The 22,998-nt window shown below is 47.1% G+C and overlaps 1 pseudogene; it reads right to left on the bottom strand.

Moving 5' to 3' along the window:
* Window positions 1–12,153: 12,153 nt before the first annotated feature.
* On the bottom strand, window positions 12,154–18,031 carry LOC137358651 (protein FAM210A-like; annotated as a pseudogene).
* Window positions 18,032–22,998: the final 4,967 nt, after the last annotated feature.

Genomic DNA, 22,998 nt, shown 5'->3' with positions numbered 1-22,998 from the left:
GAAAGAATGAGATGCATCATTTAAAACATAGGCTTCACAACTGGCTGGATGTGGGCTTTTACTTGAGAGAAACTCTTATGTCAGTCATATTTGCTCTTGAAGTGACATGAGTGTTAAATACTTGCCAACTGTAAATGGTTCATGGGTAATGTTGTGGTTATGTGTTATCTGACTTTATAAAAGATTGCGGCTTTGTTGTGTAGTGAAGCAACACGTACTGATAAAATGTGTTCTTCACACTTTCTCTATTGCTGCCACTATACCTTAAGCATCACACTTTACTTTTGGTTTTCCTGATATACTTAATAAATAGCTTCACACCAACAGCGAATCTGCTATTCACTGAATCACAACTGCACACAAGTAAGAACAGGGTGGCTCTCGCACTGGATAACCAACATACATTACACTGGAATGATGGGATTGAGTTTGTGTCTGTGACTCCCACACTTACCACTGACATTCCAATCTTGGTCGTACTATAATGGAAAAGAAATGAGCCCTTCCATCACAGGAGGGGAGGAAGAAAAAAAAAAGTGTCTGCCACATCACTCTGCCTCACCTCCGGACAACCAGCTCAGAGCAGCATGAATGCAAACTTGGGGAGCAAATTGTTCATTAGTTATTTATTTTTGTGAAACTATATATCTTACTAGACAATGTCCTGTGGCCCAGCTCACCGTTGGTTGGGGAAAATGGTGACCCACCCCTGAACAATCACAGGGGTCATTACACGAGCCTAAGAGCTCACCTCCCCTCCTGAGCCCACTGATGTATCTGGTGTCAGGGTGGGGTGATCACATTTACCTGATAGTACGGGCACAGCTTTGGCATCTCCGAGAAGAGGGCTAGTGCAGTCAAAGATCTTGAGAATCTCTTGATCTTCCAAGGCCTTTTAGGTCACGATGCTGGCCTGGAGACCCTGGTGGGACCCACTTTTGCCTCATAAGCCTGGACGCCAAGTTCTTCTGAGCGCTCAGACTGCTGGGCAGAAGCGAGGCAGAAGCAACCAGTTGAAGGCTTAGCTGCTGGCCCTGCCACCCGTGACATCATGAGTCATGTTTAAGGCAGATGGTAGTTCCACCAAATGCATGGCCAACAGAATACTGGCAGCAGCTCCCCCTCTGGGTGGAGACCTAGGGAGTCATTTCCAATTTAGATCTGGGAAGGAAAATCAGGTGGTTTCTCTCACTGGAACCCGACCCTGCAACACCAGCTCTGCGTGATAAGTTTAAAATTACCCTTTTCAGGTCTGACTTGAATTTCCTTCCCCTCTGCAGTACTCCAGGGCCAATTTATGCCAGTTGTGCAGCTCAGACCAGGAGGAAATTTGGGGCTGCTATGATTTTTAGTTAAATAAAAACAGAAAGTGCTGGAAATACTCAGCAGGTCTGGCAGCATCTGTGGAGAGAGAAACAGAGTTAATGTTTCAGGTCTGTGACCTTTCATCAGATCAGGCAAAAGTTAGAAATATAATAGGTTTTAAGCAAGTAAAGCAGGGGTAAGCGGGAAAAGGAACAAAAGGAAAGGTGTGTGATTAGGCAGCGGGCCGGAGAGATAACTGACAAGGAGGTCATGTGGTAAAGGCAAAGAGAGTGTGCTAATGGTGTGGTGAAAGACAAAATATTAGTGCAGAGAGTGTGTTAATGACAGAATAATGAACAGCCTGAGCCAAAAGCACAAACATGAAAAATCCAGTTAAAGGCAAGCACATGGTTAAAAAAAAATTGAATAAAATAATAATAAAAAAGGGCCAGTCATGCTCTGAAATTATTAAACCCAATGTTCAGTCCAGAAGGCTGTAGAGTGCCTAATCAAAAAATCAAAAGAGCTTGCGTTGATGTTCACTGGAACACTTCAGCAGGCCAAAGACAGAAATACGGGCGTGAGATTAAGGTGGTGAATTAAAATGGCAAGCAACCGGAAGCTCAGGGTCATGCTTTCGGACTGAGCAGAGGTGTTCCGCAAAGCGATCACCCAGTCTGCGTTTGGTCTCCCAATATAGAGGAGAGCGCATTGTGAGTGGCGAATACAGGATACTAAATTGAAAGAAGTACAAGTCAATCGCTGTTTCACCTGAATGGACTGTTGGGGAGGTAAAAGGGCAGGTATTACACTTCCTACAGTCGCATGGGAAGGTGCCATGGGAAGGGGATGAGGTGTTGGGGTAATGGAGGAATGGACTAGGGCATTGTGGAGGGAATGATCCCTTCGGAATGCTGATAGGGGAGGGGAAGGGAAGATGTGTTTGGTGGTATCATAACGCTGCAGGTGGCAGAAATGGCGGATGATGATCCTTTGGATATGGAGGCTGGTGGGGTGAAAAGTGAGGACAAGGGGAACCCAGTCGCGGTTCTGGGAGGGAGAGGAAGGGGTGAGAGTAGAGGTGCGGGAAATGGGTTGGACATGGTTGAGGGCCCTGTCAACCGCAGTAGTGGGGGATGGGGGGGAAGTCGTTGGTTAAGGAAAAAGGAAGACACATCAGAGGTGCTGTTGTGGAAGATTACATCATCAGAGCAGATGCGTCGGAGATGGAGAAACTGGGAGAATGGAATGGAGTCTTTACAGGAGGCAGGGTGTGAAGAAGTGTAGTCGAGGTAGCTGTGGGTGTTGGTGGGCTGATAATGAATATTAGTAGACAGCCTATCCCCAGAGATGGAGACAGAGAAGTCGAGGAAGGGAAGGGAAGTGTCAGAGATGGACCATGTGAAGGTGAGAGAAGGGTGGTAATTGGAAGCAAAGTTGATGAGGTTTTCCAGTTCGGGGCGGGAGCAGGAAACAGCACTGATACAGTCATCAATGTACTGGAAAAAGAGTTGGGGGAGGGGGCCTGAGTAGGACTGGAACAAGGAATGTTTGACATATCCCACAAAAAAGACAGGCATAACTAGGACCCATATGGGTACCCATTGCAACACCTTTTACTTGAAGGAAGTGAGTGGAGTTGAAGGAGAAGTTGTTCAATGTGAGAACAAGTTCAGCCAGGCGGAGGAGGGCGGTGGTGGATGGGGACTGGTTGGGCCTATGTTCAAGGAAGAAGCGAAGAGCCCTCAGACCATCCTGGTGGGGAATGGAGGTGTAGAGAGATTGGACGTCCATAGTGAAGAGGAGACGGTTGGGGCCAGGAAACTGGAAATTGTCAAAATGACATAGAAGGTCAGATGAGTCACTGATGTAGGTGGGATGATCTTTAGTTATATTGTTGTAACCAGTTGAAAGAGGTTACATTATCAACTCTGAAGCAAGTAATAATAACAGTCAATAGATGTGAAAATTGGGCAGCTGATTTGATATCGCCCAAAGTCAAAATTACCCCCATCCTCTAATGTGCGGTCACAATATTCCAATGGTATATCTCCCTCCTACTCTCCCACTCTCTCCCCTTTGTCTCTTCCCCTCCTCTCCCCTTCCTTTCTCCTCCTCCTTTTCCTCTACCTATCCCCTGTCCTTTCACCCTTTCATCCTTTCCCCCTCCCCAACTCCACCCCTCTCTCTTCACCTTTTCACCTGTCTTCCCCGCCCTTCCCCTCTCCTCCCATCTGAATCTCTTTCCCCTTCTTGGTCCAGTTTAATTATTCTCCACTCTCTTATCTTATTTAATCTAAATGCATTTTTGAAAATTTGCTTTTATTTATTCATTCATGGAGCCACTGGCATTTATTGCCCATCCCAAGTTGCCCTTGAGTAGGTGGTGGTGAGCTGCCTTCTTTAACTACTGCAGTCCATGTGGGGTAAGTACACCCACAGTGCTGTCAGGAAGGAAGTTCCAGGATTTTGACCCAGCGACAGTGAAGGCGGTACAATGTAGTTCCAAGTCGAGATGTTGCGTGACTTGGAGGGGAACTTGCTAAGGGGAGTAGGCCCTTCCTATCCACTCTACCCAGGCCCCTCATAATTTTATACACCTCAATTAAATCCCCCCTCAACCTCCTCTGTTCCAAAGAAAACAACGGCAGCCTATCCAATCTTTGCTCATAGCTAAAATTCTCAATTCCTGGCAACATCTTCGTAAATCCCCTCTGCACCCACTCACCTAGGATCCATCCTGCTTGTAATGCAGTGACCAGAACTTTACGCAGCACTCTAGCTGTGGCCAGCTAGTGTTTTATACAGTTCTAGCATAACCTCCCAGCTCATATATTTATTATGTATTATCTTGCCTTGTTTCCCCAAATGCATTACCTCACACTTCTCCGGATTGAACTCCATTTGCCACTGTTCTGCCCAGCTGACTATTCCACTGATATCTTCCTGCAGTCTACAGCTTTCTTCTTTAACAGCCATAACGACCAGTTTTTGTATCATCTGCAAACTTCTTAATCATACCCCCTACATTTTAAATCTAAACCATTGACACAGACCGCAAAAAGCAAGGGACCTAGTACTGAGCCCCGTGGAACCCCACTGGAAACAACCTTCCAGTTACAAAAACACCCGTCAACCATTAATCTTTGCTTCCTGCCACTGAACCAAATTTGGATCCAACTTGCCCTTAGATTCCAAGGGCTCTTACTTTTCTGACAGTCTGCTATGTGGGACCTTGACAAAAACATTGATAAATTCCATGTAGACTATATCAAATGTGCTACCCTCAACCACCCACCTTGTTACCTCCTCAAAAACTTTAGTCAAATCTGTCAGACAGGACCTTCACTTAATAAATCCATGCTGTCTGTCCCTGATTAATCTGTGTCTTTCTGCGGCACAGTGGCGCAGTGGTTAGCACCGCAGCCTCACAGCTCCAGGGACCCGGGTTCGATTCCGGGTACTGCCTGTGTGGAGTTTGCAAGTTCTCCCTGTGTCTGCGTGGGTTTTCTCCGGGTGCTCCGGTTTCCTCCCACAAGCCAAAAGACTTGCAGGTTGATAGGTAAATTGGCCATTATAAATTGTCACGAGTGTAGGTAGGTGGTAGGGAAATATAGGGACAGGTGGGGATGTTTGGTAGGAATATGGGGTTAGTGTAGGATTAGTATAAATGGGTGTTGATGTTCGGCACAGACTCGGTGGGCCGAAGGGCCTGTTTCAGTGCTGTATCTCTAATCTAAAAAAATCTAATCTAAATGACAATTTATACGGTCACTCAGAATTTTTCCAATAATTTTCCCACTACCAAGGTAACTGGCCTGTAATTACTCGGTCTATCCCTTTCTTTCCTTTTAAACAATGGTACAATTTTAGCCGTCCTCCATTCCTCTGGAAAATAATGGTCAGAACCTCCGCTATTTCTTTCCTTGCTTCTCTTAGTGGCCTGGGATGCATTTCATCTGGGCCTGGTGACCTATCTACTTTCAAAGATGTTAAGCCCCTTAATATTTCATCAGTCATTATGCTTATCCCATCCAATATTTCACACTCCTTCTCAACTCCCATGTCTGCATTGTCCCCATGCTGTCCTGCATTTCAAGATCTGTGCAAGGCATGTAGTGCAAAAGGACACAGGGCCCGCCTATGCAAGAATTCTGGCTCCAAAGACACAGCCAGAAGTCACGGTAGAGCACAAGCGAACAGAAAACAGGGCAACAGCAGCAAGGTGAGCACCAGAGACCTGTGTAAGCTGATACATGAAGTTCACAGCAAAACAGACCTGAGACAAGACTCAGAGAGACGCAGTTCTCAGACAGAAGACGAGCAGGCGTTCCACATTGTAAACCTGACACATCATGTTGATGAAGTTAAACAACTGGAAGCTTTTGCCACCATTTACATCACGTTCCCAAAGAAAGTTGGCAAACATACACTCAAGGTCAAGATTGATACTGGCGCTGAAGGATATGTACTGGAGTCGCTGGAAATCTATGATGCAACTGACAACTGTCAAGTTATCTGCATACAATGGGTCACCCATCCCTAGCAGTGGCACATTAACAATGCAATGCAGATACGACAAGTCGACATGGGAACCACAAACGTTCTACCTTGTAGACACAAGCAGACCAGCAGTGGCAGGACTACCAGCGTGTAAGGACCTCAACATTATAACCATTCACGAGGTCACCAAGGTACCCATTGCAGCAGTCGAAATCCATGGGAAATCTCCAAGGACTGGAACCAACTCACAGACTCTAGCCAGCATCAAATGGTATAGTCTGGAAACCCAGCAATGGCAGAACTGTGCCATACCTTCTCTTCTGCTCTATAGAGAACTGCCAGCACCACAACGAGCCAGAACGAACAGGCTCCTCCACGAGGCAAAGTACTCTTCCCCCAACAAGTCCTCGACCTTGAGCCCCCAGGCCTTCAGACATGGAGGATGAGGAGAGGCGGTGAACATGCAATGTCCTGAGGAGGCAAAGGAGGAATGAGTTGAAGCATTGTCTGTTGGTTCTTCGAGATGAGTTGCCGGAACTTTCCAAGAATGACAAGACCTCAAAAGTGGTCATCTTGAGAAAAGCAACAGAGTATATTAGCAGGCTGAAAGCAGAGCAACAGAAACCAAAAGCAGAAAGGGAGAAACCTCAGAAAAAACAGCTGAGTCTGTGTCAATAATTTTGACATGATCTACTTTTGTGTGTTTTTACTTTTAGCATATGAGACTTATCTTTGAAAAGGAGGGGATGTTGCATGATTGTCTTTAAGAGTGATGTCCCTTTAAGACCTGAGTATGCTAATGAGCTAAGTGCCAGGACATAGTCATGTGACTCAAAGCCTGAGTCACTCTGCAACTGTAACACCCAGAGGCAAATTCTGTAAATAGTCAGCTCTGTACTGTATAATAGTTTAGCTGTTAATCAGTCTGTTTGAGATCTTCAACCAACTGGACTCCACACATCTCATATATGTTGCAGCAGACAGCATAAAAGAACTCATTACACCACCATCATTGAGGATGGGGATGTTCATGAAGTCTTTTCCTCCCATTAATTATTTAATTGCCCACCATCATTTCAGACTGTTGGCAGGACTACAGAGCTTTGATCCGATCCGTTGCTTGTGGGATCGTTTAGCTCCGTCTATAGCATGCTGCTTCCACTGTTTGGCATGCATGTTGTAGCTTCACCAGGTTGCACCTCGTTTTTAGGCTTTGATGAAAGGTCACAGACCTGAAACGTTAACTCTGTTGCTCTCTCCACAGATGCTGCCTGAACTGCTGAGTATTTCCAGCATTTTCTGTTTTTGTTTCAGATTTCCAGCATCCACAGTATTTTGCTTTTGTAGTCGTCATTTTTAAATATGCCTGGTGCTGCTCCCAGCATGTTCTTTCACACTCATCATTGAACCACGGTTGGTCTCCAGGAATGATGGTAATATGGAGTGAGTTATACTGCATGCAGTCCTCACTCCACATGTGCTATGTCACAGTAAATCAACTAATACATTATCAAAAATGATATATCTGGTCATCTTTCCATTCAGAAGATGATGCCGGCATCTTCAGTGGGTTTCCGCAAATTTTTGTGTCTCCTCTGCTGACACATGCCCTGTCACGTTTTTCAAATGTTTTTCTCATGCATGTGACATCCCAGCGACTCTGCAGTCCCATGTTGTGGTCACCAGGTGGGGATATGGAGCAGCTATGTTAATCATCAACAATAACATATATTTATCAGCTGAAAGAATTTTCAGTGCCGGTCTTTTCTCAGTAACTGTGAGTTGTTTTTTTAAAAAATTTCCAAAATAAGGGTTTAACAGTTTAAAATTGCATATTTCAAAATAGTGTGATCAAATGTATGTGTTGAATTGTCTTTTGTGTCTTTTAGCACCTCCCATTAAAGTTTTTACTCAAAATTCTCAACCTGTCTCAAAAATCTGGACATTGACTGGGATGTTTTTACCCGACAGCAGTTGCGAGAGAGCTTTCAGCCACAGGTGGTGCTGTAGAAGGTTTTGTCCCTATTTCGTACATTCCCAGTCACACCCTTGTACATGTGCAGTAAGTTTAAGTTTCGATGTGCTTCCGGCCTCCATCATCAGCATTAATGCTTCTTGCCTGGTGTGCTTTGCACCGTCGGAACATATGAGAGACATCGCTGTTTATCCTGCTGTTTGCTCATATAAATGCATTTGGCACACTGCCAGCAGAATTCACATTGTGTACTGGCAGAGCAGAGATAAGATTTCCTGACTAGAACCCAGAAAGGTTTTCGCTGTGTGAAAAACCTTTTCCTCATGTTAACATTGCTTCATTTGCCAATTATCTTAAATCTGTGCCCTCTTGTTCTCGATCCCTCCACCAATGGGAACAGTTTTTCCCAATCTACCTTGTCCAGACTCCTCATGATTTTGAACACCTCTAGCAAATCTTCTCTCAGCCTTCTCTTCAAAGAAAACAGTCCCAGATTCTCCAATCTATCCAGGTAACTGAAGTTCCTCATCCCTGGAACCATTCTCGTGAAACTTTTCTGCACCTACTCCAATGCCTTCACATCTTTCCTAAAGTGTGGTGCTCAGAACTGGACACAATACTCCAGTTGAGGCCAAACTCGTGTTCTGTACAAGATTGAAAGCAAGTACTTTCTGCTGTGTTTGGTCCTGAGATTAGACAGGAATCTGCTAATGTCCAGGGGCATGGAGGACTACCTATGCCAGTCAAAGTGCTTTCACTGATGGGGTCCAGCAAATGAGTTGAAACCAAACAGAACAGGAGCAAATAAATATCAAAAAAGGGCAGGATTTTGCATTTTGGGTTGGCATTCTGACCTCAATTTTGCCTGAATTGGCCAATTAGTAGCCAGAGGACACACTCGCCATCCAATTAAGGATGGTGGGTGGGCACTCAAAATGGCGGTGGGGGAATGGGATGGTGCCAGAAAGCCGGCAGGCGGCATTAAATTATATGCCCACCCACCTCCATTCTCAACCCCATATCGGAGGGCAAATCCTGCCCAAGCAATGGTGGAACGCCAATGAACCAAAAACAGCAAAACACGAGGACTTATCTCCTCAAGGGGGTCAGTCTGAATATCTTTAAAATTACTTCTGGTTGTTGTGCACCTGTTGGGAGTCTGCAGTGCTCCAACTTTTGGTAACAATTCTCCGATTCAGCGGCTGCCAGTAGAAAGTGCAAGAGCCATTTTAAGAAGATGCCCCCAAAACATTTCTGGGTCCTAGTCAGAAAATCTTATCTCTGCTCCAAGAGTTGGTGAGGTGAGAGTGACTGCCCTTGACATCAAGGCAGCATTTGACCGAGTATGGCATCAAGGAGCCCTAGCACAACTGAGGTCATTGGGAATCAGGGGGAAAATCCTCTGCTGGTTGGAGTCGTACCTAACGCAAAGGAAGATGGTTGTGGTTGTTGGAGGTCAATTATCTGAGCTCCAGGACATCACTGCAGGAGTTCCTCAGGGCAGTGTCCTAGGCCCAACCATCTACAGCTGCTTCATCAATGACCTTCCTTCAATCATAAGGTCAGAAGTGGGGATGTTCGCTGATGATTGCACAATGTTCAGCACCATTCACAACTCCTCAGATACTGAAGTAGTCCGTGTAGAAATGCAGCAAGACCTGGACGATATCCAGGCTTGGTCTGATAAATGGCAAGTAACATTCGTGCCACACAAGTGCCAGGCAATGACCATCTCCAACAAGAGAGAACCTAACCATCTCCTCTTGACATTCAATGGCATTGCCATCAGTGAATCCCCCACTATCAACATCCTAGGGGTTCCCATTGACCAGAAACTGAACTGGAGTAGCCATATAAATACCATGGCTACAAGAGCAGGTCAGAGGCTAGGAATCATGTGGTGAGTAACTCACCTCCTGACTCCCCAAAGCCTATCCACCATCTACAAGGCACAAGTCAGGAGTGTGATGGAATACTCTCCACTTGCCTGGATGGGTGCAGCTCCAACAACACTCAAGAAGCTCGACACCATCCAGGACAAAGCAGCCCGTTTGATTGGCACACCATCCACAAACATTCACTCCCTCCACCACTGACGCACAGTGGCAGCAGTGTGTACCATCTACAAGATGCACTGCAGCAACTCGCCAAGGCTCCTTCAACAGCACCTTCTAAACTCGCGACCTCTACCACCTAGAAGGACAAGGGCAGCAAATGCATGGGAACACCACCACCTGCAAGTTCCCCTCCAAGTGACACACCAAACTGACTTGGAACTATATCGCCGTTTCTTCACTGTCGCTGGGTCAAGATCCTGGAACTCCCTTCCTAACAGCACTGTGGGTGTACCTACCCCACATGGACTGCAGCGGTTCAAGAAGGCAGCTCACCACCACCTTCTCAAGGGCAATTCAGGATGGGCAATAAATGCTGGCTTGGCCAGCGACGCCCACATCCCATGAATGAATTTTAAAAAAACTTTTGAAGGTGCACAGGACTAGTCTGGTGCCAAGGGCAGGGTTCGGGGAGGAAATCCGCAATTGGATCTAACTGTTCTACACAAATATCAGTAGCGCAGTCTCAATCAATGGGTGGGAATCGGGAAGGGTCCCAATCAAAACTGGAGTCAGACAGGGCTGTCATCTCTCCCCTGTCTTGTTCATTTGCAGTATCGATCCTTTTGCTGTATCCATCAGGAAGGATATGGGCATAAGAGGGGAGACAATCCCAGACTGATGAGCATCTGCGACCAATTCGAACTGGCCTCGGGAACCAAAGTAAACAACGGCAAGCGTGAGGCCATGTTCTTTGGGAACTGGGCCGACCGATCCTTTGTCCCCTGCACCATCAGGTCAGACTACCTGAAGGTGCTGAGGACATGACCCGGAGGGGCCGGGACGTGTGCCAAACACTGCAAGAAGTGTACAGCCAGAGTCAAACAAAACTGGGCATGTGGGAGCGATGCTCCCTCTCCATTGCGGGTCATCAGGTGCGAGGCACTCTCGGTGTTGCTGTACGTGATGCAGGTCAGGCCCATACCCCACTCCTGCATGCGGCAGTCACCCATCTTGCACTTTATCTGGAGATTGAAAATGGACAGTGTCCAGAGGGACATGATGTTCAAACCTCTAGATAAAGGGGAAAAAGCATCCCCAATGTACCCCTCATCCCGATGGCCACCTTCGTCTGTGGCTGCATCAAGCTGTGCGTAGACCCCTGGTGCGCAAGTAACAAGTCTCACTATGTGCTGAGGTTCCATCTGTCCCCGGTGTTGCGAAGGATGGGTCTGGCCATATTGCCACGGAACGCTCCATTCCGTTAGACCGTGCTGCACCAGCTGTCCCTCATGGAAAAGTTTGTACAGAAAACCACCTTTGACCACAAGTCCATTAGGCAGTGGTCTGCACGTAATGTCCTCAAGGCCCTGCCTGAAAAGGAGACGGTGGATCCGGTCGGATGCTTCCCTGAGCAGACTGTCAAACTCATTTGGCAGAATGCCTCATCACCAGAGCTTTCAAACAAGCAGCTTAATTAATGGCCCTCCCTGTCCAATCCTTCCTGCTGTCGATGACCGAGTGTTGCAGACTGGCACATTCCAAGGTCCAGGACTACTTGCTGAGGGATGCACTAAAGCTTGGGACAGCCACTGCAAAGGCTCAATGGGGAAAGGCCACCGTCTAAGCCCCTCCTGCTATAGAATATTGAGGGGCTGGAAACTGTGAAAAACCCCTCCGGCTGTGTGCACCAAGAGACTGTTTGACACGAATTGTAAATGTAACCTGGAATGGCAAGTGCAGTGAGGCACCTCATAAAAGAAAGTGATCTATAGCGCACTTCATGTAATGTCTAATTTGAACTGTTGTTCTCATGTATTTTCACAAATTTTATGAATAAAGTATATTTTTGGAAAAAAAGAGCAATGCATGGAAATTCCTGGGGAAGCAAGGACATGCTCCCAGTATTCCTCAAATGAACAGTATAATGCCACAGAGCAATGCAAGCCTCTTGTGCCCACCAAGCATGTCCAGTGGAAAACTCTAGCCGGGCACAAATCAGGCACACTGACTCTAACTGTGCTAGTCATATACACAAGAGTGAAATTTCAACCCATATATGACGACACCCTGAGCAAGCACTGAGTCAACAGCTGAGACCAACAGGGAGACACAAATGTAGCAGGTACTCTCAAACACTTGCTATCTTTGATAAAGATGTCATTTTGCAATAAAACCGTGTGCATCCAACTTGTACTTATGTTAAAATATACCAGGTGATCTGCCATGGCACTGTTCACAGATAGTCAAGAGCATAGCTGCTGAACTAATGCTCTGTTTAATGTGGTCTGCAATTTTGAAGGTAGATCGGCAAATTTAGATCTTTGCAACTATATGGAAACTCATCAGGTCAATAAGACAGAGATTGTTACTGCTTGTGAAATTTTGGCTCCATGTTAGAGTCAGAAGCCGGTGAGAGAGAGAGCAGCGGAGATTTAAAAAGCACACCAAAGAGTCGGAGGCTGGAGAAAGAGATCACAGAATCGTTACAGTGCAGAAGGAGGCCATTCGGCCCATCGTGTCCACACTGGCTCTCTGAAAGAGCAATTCCCTCATTTCCATTCCCCTGCCTTCTCCCCGTAACCCTGCACATTCTTCCTCTTCATATAACTGTCTAATTCCCTTTTGAATGCTTCAATTGAACCTGCCTCCACCACGTTCTCAGGCAGCGCATTCCAGACCTTAACCACTCGCTGCATGAAAAAGTTTTTCCTCATGAGAGGGAAAGACCAGCAGGGAGTGTATTTGTTCAAGTTAGGGCAACGAAATATGTAAGCTCTTTAAATATTTGCGTTTATCAGTATTCATAAGATTTACTACCCTTATGGAATGAGGTGATGATGCTTCGTAGCTTTGGTGGACATCCGATCTTTTCTTAGTAGTTTGAAGAGACCACGTCTGCTGACAAGGTCAAAGGCTTTGGTGAGATCTATGAAAGCAACGTAGAGGGGCATCTGTTGTTCACGGCATTTCTCCTGTAGCTGGCGAAGGGAGAACAGCATGTCAATGGTGGATCTCTCTGCTCGAAAGCCACACTGTGCCTCAGGGTAGACACACTCGGCCAGCTTCTGGAGCCTGTTTAAAGCGACTCGAGTGAAGACTTTCCCCACTATGCTGAGCAGGGAGATTCCACGGTAGTTGTTGCAGTCACCGCGGTCACCTTTGTTCTTCTCGAGGGTGATGATATTGGCATCACACATGTCCTGAGGTACTGCTCCCTCGTCCCAGCACAGGCAAAGCAGTTCGTAGAGTGCTGAGAGTATGGCAGGCTTAGCACTCTTGATTATTTTTGGGGTAATGCCGTCCTTCCCAGGGGCTTTTCCGCTGGCTAGAGAATCAATGGCATCACTGAGTTGCGATTTTGTTGGCTGTTCGTCCAGCTCATCCATGACTGGCAGAGACTGGGCTGCATTGAGGGTGGTCTCAGTGACAACATTTTCCCTGGAGTACAGTTCTAGGTAGTGCTCCACTGAGCGGTCCATTTGCTTGCGTTGGTCAGTGATTGTGTCCCCTGATTTAGACTTGAGGGGGGCGATCTTCTTGATGGTTGGCCCAAAAGCTCTCTTAATACCATCATAGATTCCTCTGATGTTTCTGGTGTTGGAGGCCGGCTGAATACGACTGCATAGGTGTTGCCAGTAGTCATTTGAGCAGCGCCTGGCTGTTCTTTGTGCAGCGCTTCTGGCTGCTTTAAGTGCTACAGATATTAACTCGCTGGGGGCTTTCTTGTAGTTTAACAGTGCAATGCGCTTAGCAGCTATGACAGGTTCCAGCTCTTCAAAGTGAGATTGAAACCAGTCTGCATTCCGCTTCATACATTTGCCATAGGTAGTCATTGCTGAGTCATAGATGGTGTCTCTGATGTGGGCCCACTTGGTCTCTGCATCCCCTGTAGAAGTGTTTTGAAGGGCTTTTTCAAGTGAATTTAGAAACTTATGTAACAGCTGTGGGTGAGAAATTCTGCTAGTGTTGATGCGCGGGCAGCCCTTCTGCTTGGAGTGATGCAGCTTCTTTGGTTTGAGTCTAACCTTGCTGCACACCAGGGAGTGGTCGGTGTCGCAGTCCGCACTGTGGAAGCTGCGTGTGATTTGGACACTGTTTAAAGAGGTTCGCCTTGTGATGATGAGGTCCAGCTGGTGCCAACGACGTGATCTCGGATGTCTCCAAGAAACCTGGTGACCGGGTTTAGTATGAAAGAATGAGTTGGTGATGCAGAGGTTATGATAGGTACACAACTCAGCGCCTCATCAGACCCCTTTCCTATCCTGAGTGGCGTGAAACAGGGCTGTGTTCGCGCACCTACACTGTTTGGGATCTTCTTCTCCCTGCTGCTCTCACATGTGTTCAAGTCTTCAGAAGAAGGAATTTTCCTCCACATAAGATCAGATGGCAGGTTGTTCAACCTTGCCCGTCTAAGAGCGAAGACCAAAGTACGGAAAGTCCTCATCAGGGAACTTTGCTGACGATGCTGCTTTAACATCTCACACTGAAGAGTGTCTGCAGAGACTCATCGACAGGTTTGCGGCTGCCTGCAATGAATTTGGCCTAACCAGCAGCCTCAAGAAAACGAACATCATGGGACAAGATGTCAGAAATGCTCCATCCATCAATATCGGCGACCACGCTCTGGAAGTGGTTCAAGAGTTCACCTACCTAGGCTCAACTATCACCAGTAACCTGTCTCTCGATGCAGAAATCAACAAGCGCATGGGAAAGGCTTCCACTGCTATGTCCAGACTGGCCAAGAGAGTGTGGGAAAATGGCGCACCGACACGGAACACAAAAGTCCGAGTGTATCAAGTCTGTGTCCTCAGTACCTTGCTCTACGGCAGCGAGGCCTGGACAACGTATGTCAGCCAAGAGCGACGTCTCAATTCATTCCATCTTCACTGCCTCTGGAGAATCCTTGGCATCAGGTGGCAGGACCGTATCTCCAACACAGAAGTCCTCGAGGCAGCCAACATCCTCAGCATATACACCCTACTGAGCCAGCAGCACTTGAGATGGCTTGGCCATGTGAGCCGCATGGAAGATGGCAGGATCCCCAAGGACACATTGAACAGCGAGCTCGCCACTGGTATCAGACCCACCGGCCGTCCATGTCTCTGCTTTAAAGACGTCTGCAAACACGACATGAAGTCCTGTGACATTGATCACAAGTCGTGGGAGTCAGTTGCCAGTGATTGCCAGAGCTGGCGGGCAGCCATAATGGCGGGGCTAAAGTGTGGCGAGTCGAAGAGACTTAGCAGTTGGCAGGAAAAAAGACAGAAGCTCAAGGGGAGAGCCAACTGTGCAACAGCCCCGACAACCAATTTTATCTGCGGCACCTGTGGAAGAGTCTGGCACGCTAGAATTGGCCTTTATAGCCACTCCAGGCGCTGCTTCACAAACCACTGACCACCTCCAGGCACGTATCCATTGTCTCTCGAGACAAGGAGGCCAAAGAAGAAGAAGACTACCCTTATATAATGCATAAGCAATCGATACAGTTCCACCCTGAGAATGATTCAAAATATGTATTGTACCCTTGGGTGCTCCTATATACTCGAGAATTGGAACCACATTAATACCTTTCATTGCAGCATAATAAAATGCACCAAACCACACAGTGGACGTCAACAGATGCACTGCAATCAGAACTTTCCCATACTGTTTGAATGTCTTTTTGAATCGTTGAAAAAGGCCTATCGAACTGTCCTGGAGAGGATCCGTTTCCACACCTGCTACCTCTTGATTCAGTTTTGTGTCGGAAAAGTATGTTTTCTGAACAGAGTCCTACAAGGTTTCTTGCTGCGGGTCATTCCCTGGCAAAGTCTTGGTTCTTGTTCCTGTGAGGAAGAAGGATAAGTTTGGCAAGTTTCGGGAACCTTGGATCTCCAGGGATATTGTGAGCCTAGTCAAAAAGAAAAAGGAAGCATTCGTAAGGGCTAGAAGGCTGGGAATGGACGATGCCCTTGAAGAATATAAAGAAAGTAGGAAGGAACTTAAGCAAGGAGTCAGGAGGGCTAAAAGGGGTCATGAAAAGTTATTGGCAAACAGGATTAAGGAGAATCCCAAGGCTTTTTATACATATATCAAGAGCAAGAGGGTAACCAGGGAAAGGGTTGGCCCACTCAAGGACAGAGAAGGGAATCTATGTGTGGAACCAGAGGAAATGGCCGAGGTACTAAATGAGTACTTTGCATCAGTATTCACCAAGGATAAGGACTTGGTGGATGATGAGCCTAGGGAAGGGAGTGTAGATAGTCTCAGTCATCTCATTATCAAAAAGGAGGAGGTGTTGGGTGTCTTGCAAAGCATTAAGGTAGATAAGTCCCCAGGGCCTGATGGGATCTACCCCAGAATACTGAGGGAGGCAAGGGAAGAAATTGCTGGGGCCTTGACAGAAATCTTTGTATCCTCATTGGCTACAGGTGAGGTCCCAGAGGACTGGAGAATAGCCAATGTTGTTCCTTTGTTTAAGAATGGTAGCAAGGATAATCCAGGAAATTATAGGCCGGTGAGCCTGACGTCAGTGATAGGGAAATGATTAGACAGGATTCTTCGGGACAGGATTTACTCCCATTTGGAAACAAATGGACTTATTAGCGAGAGGCAGCATGGTTTTGTGAAGGGGAGGTTGTGTCTCACTAACTTTATTGAGTTTTTTGAGGAAGTGACAAAGATGATTGATGAAGGAAGGGCAGTGGATGTTGTCTATATGGACTTCAGTAAAGCCTTTGACAAGGTCCCTCATGGCAGACTGGTACAAAAGGTGAAGTCACATGGGATCAGAGATGAGCTGGCAAGATGGATACAGAACTGGCTCGGTCATAGAAGACAGAGGGTAGCAGTGGAAGGATGCTTTTCTGAATGGAGGGATGTGACTAGTGGTGTTCCGCAGGGATCAGTGCTGGGACCTTTGCTGTTTGTAGTATATAGAAATGATTGGGAGGAAAATGTAACTGGTCTGATTAGTAAGTTTGCGGACGACACAAAGGTTGGTGGAGTTGCGGATAGTGATGAGGATTGTCAGAGGATACAGCAGGATATAGATCAGTTGGAGACTTGGATGGAGAAATGGCAGATGGAGTTTAATCCGGACAAATGTGAGGTAATGCATTTTGGAAGGTCTAATGCAGGTGGGAAGTATACAGTAAATGGCAGAACCCTTAGGAGTATTGACAGGCAGAGAGATCTGGGCGTACAGGTCCACAGGTCACTGAAAGTGGCAACACAGGTGGATAAGGTAGTCAAGAAGGCATATGGCATGCTTGCCTTCATCGGTTGTGGCATAAAGTATAAAAATAGGCAAGTCATGCTGCAGCTGTACAGAACCTTAGTTAGGCCACACTTAGAATATTGCGTGCAATTCTGGTCACCACACTACCAGAAGGACGTGGAGACTTTGGAGAGGGTACAGAAGAGGTTTACCAGGATGTTGCCTGGTCTGGAGGGCATTAGCTATGAGGAGAGGTTGGATAAACTCGGATTGTTTTCACTGGAACGACGGAGGTGGAGGGGCGACATGATAGAGGTTTACAAAGTTATGAGTGCCATGGACAGAGTGGATATTCAGAAGCTTTTTCCCAGGGTGGAAGAGTCAGTTACTAGGGGACATAGGTTTAAGGTGAGAGAGGCAAAGTTTAGAGGGGATGTGCGAGGCAAGTTCTTTACACAGAGGGTGGTGAATGCCTGGTACTTGCTGCCGGGGGAGGTGGTGGAAGCAGGTATGATAGTGACATTTAAGAGGCATCTTGACAAATACATGAATAGGATGGGAATAGAGGGATAAGGTCCCCGGAAGTGCAGAAGGTTTTAGTTTAGACAGGCATCAGGATCGGCGCAGGCTTGGAGGGCCGAATGGCCTGTTTCTGTGCTGAACTTTGTTCTTTGTGCTGTGAGGATAATGGTTCCTCCTGCAGATTTGGCCTTCTCTGTTCAGAGGCACTGACTGGATGTGACATGTGCAGGATTGGAACTGCGGCTGCCAGTGCCATCTTGCACCTACCATTTTCGTCCCTTTCCCGTCCCTACAGGACTTACTTGTTGAGTTGTAGTTGGGGTGGACCTGTACGCCCAGATCTCTCCCTTGGTGTGGGATAAGGAAAAGCATGTTCCCACATGTAGTTGGAAATATGAGAGAGAGACATGGTCGGGCATTGCAAGCTTGTTTTGAGTGCTAGAGGATGGCCCGAAGGAAGTACCTCTGCATTTTTCAGTTGATAATCAATCAATTTCTGGCTTGGCGAAGAAATACTTCATGGGGAGCAGATGGGAGTGTTTATTTGTTGTAGGATTGATTGGAATCACTGGTCCTCATCTACACCCAGCTCTCACTGCTGACTCCAAGTGCCACACCCTGGTACACCGTCTCAGCTGACGAGCGGAGAGAAATGATGAACATGACACCACCTGGGTTGATGTCTTTCTTGATAAAGGTAACAGCCAGGGCGAAAGGATTCCAAGCGGCTCAAGTGACCATCATGTTGTGGACCAAAGGTGTACCACACCATATTGAGTGGACTACGATTGTTGGCTAACTAGCTATGGATAAATAGCAAGGGAAGGAGGGTCCCTTCAAGCCTTAGTTGGCAACCCACCTCGGAGAGGGAAACTCTGAATCCAAACCTACAGCTTGGCGACCTCGCTGCCTCCGTCCCAGTGGGGTCAGTCAGTGCAAACTATACGCCACCTTAAAGCGCAGGCTCAGGCAGGAAGGAAATCCACCCCAACTACAACTCAACAAGTAAGTCCTGTAGGGACAGGAAAGGGGCGAAAACGGCAGGTGCAAGATGGCACTGGCAGCCGCAGTTCCAATCCTGCATGCAGGCTGCTCAGGATATTGCTCGGTTTGATGATGACCTAGAGACGATATCATCACCCAGTTGCACCCCGAGCCTTTTTGAAGGACAGCACTGCTGGCTCTGAATTTGGAGAGGGGCCTAGAAAAGGTGGCCTAAATAAATGCTTGTCTCCCTGCCACCCAGTTGGCTTGCCACAGTCAACGGGCATCACTTAATGCAGTCAAACAAGGACAGAGAAGGAAACGTAAACTCCTAACCTCGCTTCAAAAGGTGGGAAGAGAAGAAAAGTTCTGAAACTCGCCTGCTGGAATGTGAGAACAATGCTCGACTCTGGTGACAACAGGCGCCCCCAACGACGCTCAGCCCTGGTGGCCATGAGCTAGCCAGAGTAGACATTGATATAGCGGCCCTGAGTGAGGTCCTCTTCTCAGAGCAAGGCAGCCTAACAGAACACAACACTGGCTACATCCTCTCCTGGTCAGGTAGACCTCAAGGTGAACACCTCTTTGGTGTCGGTGAAGACTATCGCCACTAAACTTTCAAGCCTGCCAATCGGCCACTCCAAACGCATCATGTCCCTGCGTCTGCCCCTCCAAGACCAGCAGCATGCAAATCTCATCAGCATTTATGCTCCAACCCTGAAGGCTAACCCAGCTGACAAAGATCAGTTCTGCACAGATCTCCATAAACTCATCCAGAAGGCCCCTCCCAAGGACAAAATTGTCGTCCTTGGCGACTTCAACGCCAGACTGGCCCATGACAACCTGGCATGGAAGGGAGTGCTCGGAAACCATGGAGTTGGAAACTGTTATGAAAACGGATGTTTACTCTTGGAACTCTGTGCAGAAAAGCAGCTGTCCATAACCAACACCTTCTTTCAACAAAAAGATCGCTTCAAGACCACATGGATACATCCCCGCTCTAAACACTGGCACCTGGTAGATTACATCTTGATGCACCAGTGTGACCTAAAGGACATCCTGCATACTAGAGTCATGCCCAGTGCTGACTGTCATACAGACCACTGGCTCGATCGTTCAAAGCTGAACTTTTACTTCAAGCCTAAGCCTACAGCCAACCCATCAACCTGCAAATCTCATCTTGCAGAGTTAGATATCAAGCAACCTTACAGACTAGACTAGAACATCCTGATCTCACTGCTGATTCCACTCCAGAAGAACTCTGGGAACACATCAAAGCTGCAGTACTGGATACTTCCAACGAGGTCAGCGGACCCAGCACCAAGAAGAATAGGGACTGGTTTGATGGAAATGACAAGGAAATTCAAGATCTGCTAAAAATAAAAAGGTCAGTTCATCAGGCTGACCTGGCTCAGCTGACCAGCCAAGAGAAAAAGACAGCCTATCGTCAAGCATGCAACACCCTTCAATGTAAACTGAGGAACATCCAAAATGACTGGTGGATCGCACGAGTGGAAAAAACTCAACTGGACGCTGATACTGGCAACATAAGAAGTTTCTATGAAGCACTAAAATCTGTCTATGGACCAGCACATCAAATCCATAACCCCTTGAGGAGCGTCGATGGCATGACACTGACACTGTCCTGGATCGCTGGTCGGAATACTTTGAAGCTCTCTTCCACGCCAAGTGCATACATAGTACATGAGACTACCATCAATCGCATCCAACGACAGCCTATCAAAGAAGGACTGGATGAGAGCTCCACTCTGGAGGAAACTATGACCACCATCAACCAGATGAAGAGCAACAAAGCCCCCGGAGCCGATGGAATTCCACTCGAGGCCTTGAGGCATGGTGGCCCTACCCTATACACCAAGCTCCTTGAGTTTTTCACGGCCTGCAGGGAACAGGGCAGGATTCCACGGGATTCCTCAAGATCTGCTGGCAGGACCGCATCACAAACATTGAAGTCCCGGAAACAGCCAACATCACCAGCATCGAGGCCATCCTCCTGCAAAGTCAACTTTGCAGGTCACGTTGTCCGGATGGACGACAGTCGCCTGCCCAAGATCGTGTTATATGGAGAGCTGACCATGGGTAAAAGGAACAGAGGCTCCATGCAAACGTTTCAAGGACTCCCTGAAGAAGTCCATCTCTGTGTGCCGCATCAACCATCACCAGTGGGAAGCACAGGCCATAGGTCGTGATGCCTGGAGATGCTACATCAGGAGGGTTACAGACACCTTTGAGACTGAGCGAAGAACCAGCATAAAAGAGTAAAGGAGGAGAAAGATAGATCCAATTGCCCCCAGCAGCAACTACACCTTCACTTGTACCCACTGTGGGAGAATCTGCCGGTCACGGATAGGCCTGACTAGACTCCAGCGGCCTGCAACCGATGACTACAACCTTCCCAAAATTTTTGTCCGCAAAGAAATGCCAAGAAGAAGAAGGTTTACTAGTAGTAGTAAGATTTATTAGTATTGGCAAAGCTTTATTCGCATTGGTAAGGCTTATTACCAGTAAGAAGGTTTTGATAACTGTGTAATCAAGAAAAGTATAACGTTAGTTGTAGGTGGTACTAGCATTTAATAAGCACAGTAAATTCTACTAGGAATTATTTTAAGATAATTAAGAAAGTAATTAAAGTAAATTAACTAATAGCATAAGTAACAATGTCAGGGCAGGCGTTATGTTGCAGCTGTGGAAAGTGGGAGCTACTGGATGCCAAAGTGATCCAATACAAACACGTCTGCAAAAAGTGTAAGCAGCTAGAGGAATTGCGGATCAGGATTATTGATCTGGAAGCTGAACTGTAAACACTGTGCAACATAAGGGAGGGGGAGAAATACCTGGACATTTCCAGAAGACGGTCACAGCTCTTAGAACAGGGTCATCTGTTTTGTTCAGCAGTGAGGGACAGAAGGGTGTGACCATGAGTGAGGCAGGTAAAGAGACCGAGCAGACAGTAGTGGAGGAGCCTCAGACTTTGCAATTGTCAAACAGGGTTTGAGGTGCTCTCAATCTGTGTGGACGAAAGTAAGGTTTGCAAGGTGGATGAGCAGCCTGGCCATGGCACTGTGGTACAGGAAGCCATTCAAGTGGGAGGGGGGGGGTGGGGGGGGGGGGAAGCAAAAAGGAATGTAGCGGTAGTAGGGGATAGTATAGTGAGGGGGATTGACACTGTTCTGTGCAGCCGAGAGCATGAGTCCAGAAGGCTGTGTTGCCTCCCTGGTGCCAGGTTTCGGGACATCTGCTTAGGGCTGGACAGGAATTTGGAGTGGGAGGGGGAGGATCCAGTTGCCGTGGTCCATGTAGGTAGCAATGACTTGGTGAGACTAAGAACGACGTTCTGCTTAGACAGTATGAGGCGCTAGGCACCAAACTGAAGAGCAGAACCTCAAGGGTAATAACCTCTGAATTATTACCTGAGCCATGTGCCAATTGGCAGAGGGCACATAAGATTAGTGAAATGAATACGTAACTCAAAGACTGGTGTGGGAGAAATGGGTTTCGGTTCATGGGGCACTGACGCCAGTACTGGGGAAAGTGGGGGCTGTACCGTTGGGAGGGTCTGCACTTGAACCATGCTGAGACCAGTGTTCTAGAAAACCATATAACTAGGGAAGTAGAGAGGGCTTTAAACTAAACAAGGGGGGAGAGGGATCAAGCTTGGGTAGATGTAACAAATCAAGGGGTAGAGTCAAGGCAGGGGAGCAGAATAGGAGAGCAGAAGGCCAGAGAATGGCAGGAAGGGACAGAGAGAAAAAAACCTAAGAACAATCCCCAACAGTCAAGACTAGATGTTACAAAGATAACAAAAAGACAAAACAAAAGGCTCTGTATCTGAATGCACGTAACATTCATAGCAAAATAGACGAACTGATAGCGCACATTGAAGTAAATAAATATGATCTGATAGCCATTATGGAGACATGGCTGCAGGATGGCAAGGATTGAGTTGTCAGAATTGAGAGGTATATAACATTCAAGAAGTATAAGAAGCTGGTAAGGGTGGAGGGGTAGCACTGTTAATCAAAGATGGCATTGGTGCAATAATTCGAGATGACCTTGGTTCAGGAGATCAGAATGTAGAATCGGTTTGGGTGGCGATGAAGAATAGTTGGGAAAAGAAGCCACTAGGGGGAATGGTCTACAGGCCCACAAACAATAATCACAATGTAGGATGAAGTGTACAAGAAGAAATATTGGGTGCTTGTGATAAAGGGACAGCATTTGTGACGGAAACCACACCTGCCAAATGGAAACATATGAATTTCGTCATGTGGAACACAACTTGAACGTTTACTGGACATCGAACATCACTTATTTAAAAGGACCACAGAGCAGTGGCTGAAAACATGGCTGCACATTTGCATTCTGGGAGACAGTTGAATAGAGAGACAATGGGAGTGCTCCCTGATTCAATTAGCGAGATGGGTTTTGTCAAT

The sequence above is a fragment of the Heterodontus francisci genome, chromosome X, assembly GCF_036365525.1.
Source record: "Heterodontus francisci isolate sHetFra1 chromosome X, sHetFra1.hap1, whole genome shotgun sequence".
Classification (NCBI taxonomy): domain Eukaryota; kingdom Metazoa; phylum Chordata; class Chondrichthyes; order Heterodontiformes; family Heterodontidae; genus Heterodontus; species Heterodontus francisci.
The sequence above is the reverse complement of the archived record's forward strand: the minus strand, read 5'-3'. Positions and strand labels throughout refer to the sequence as shown.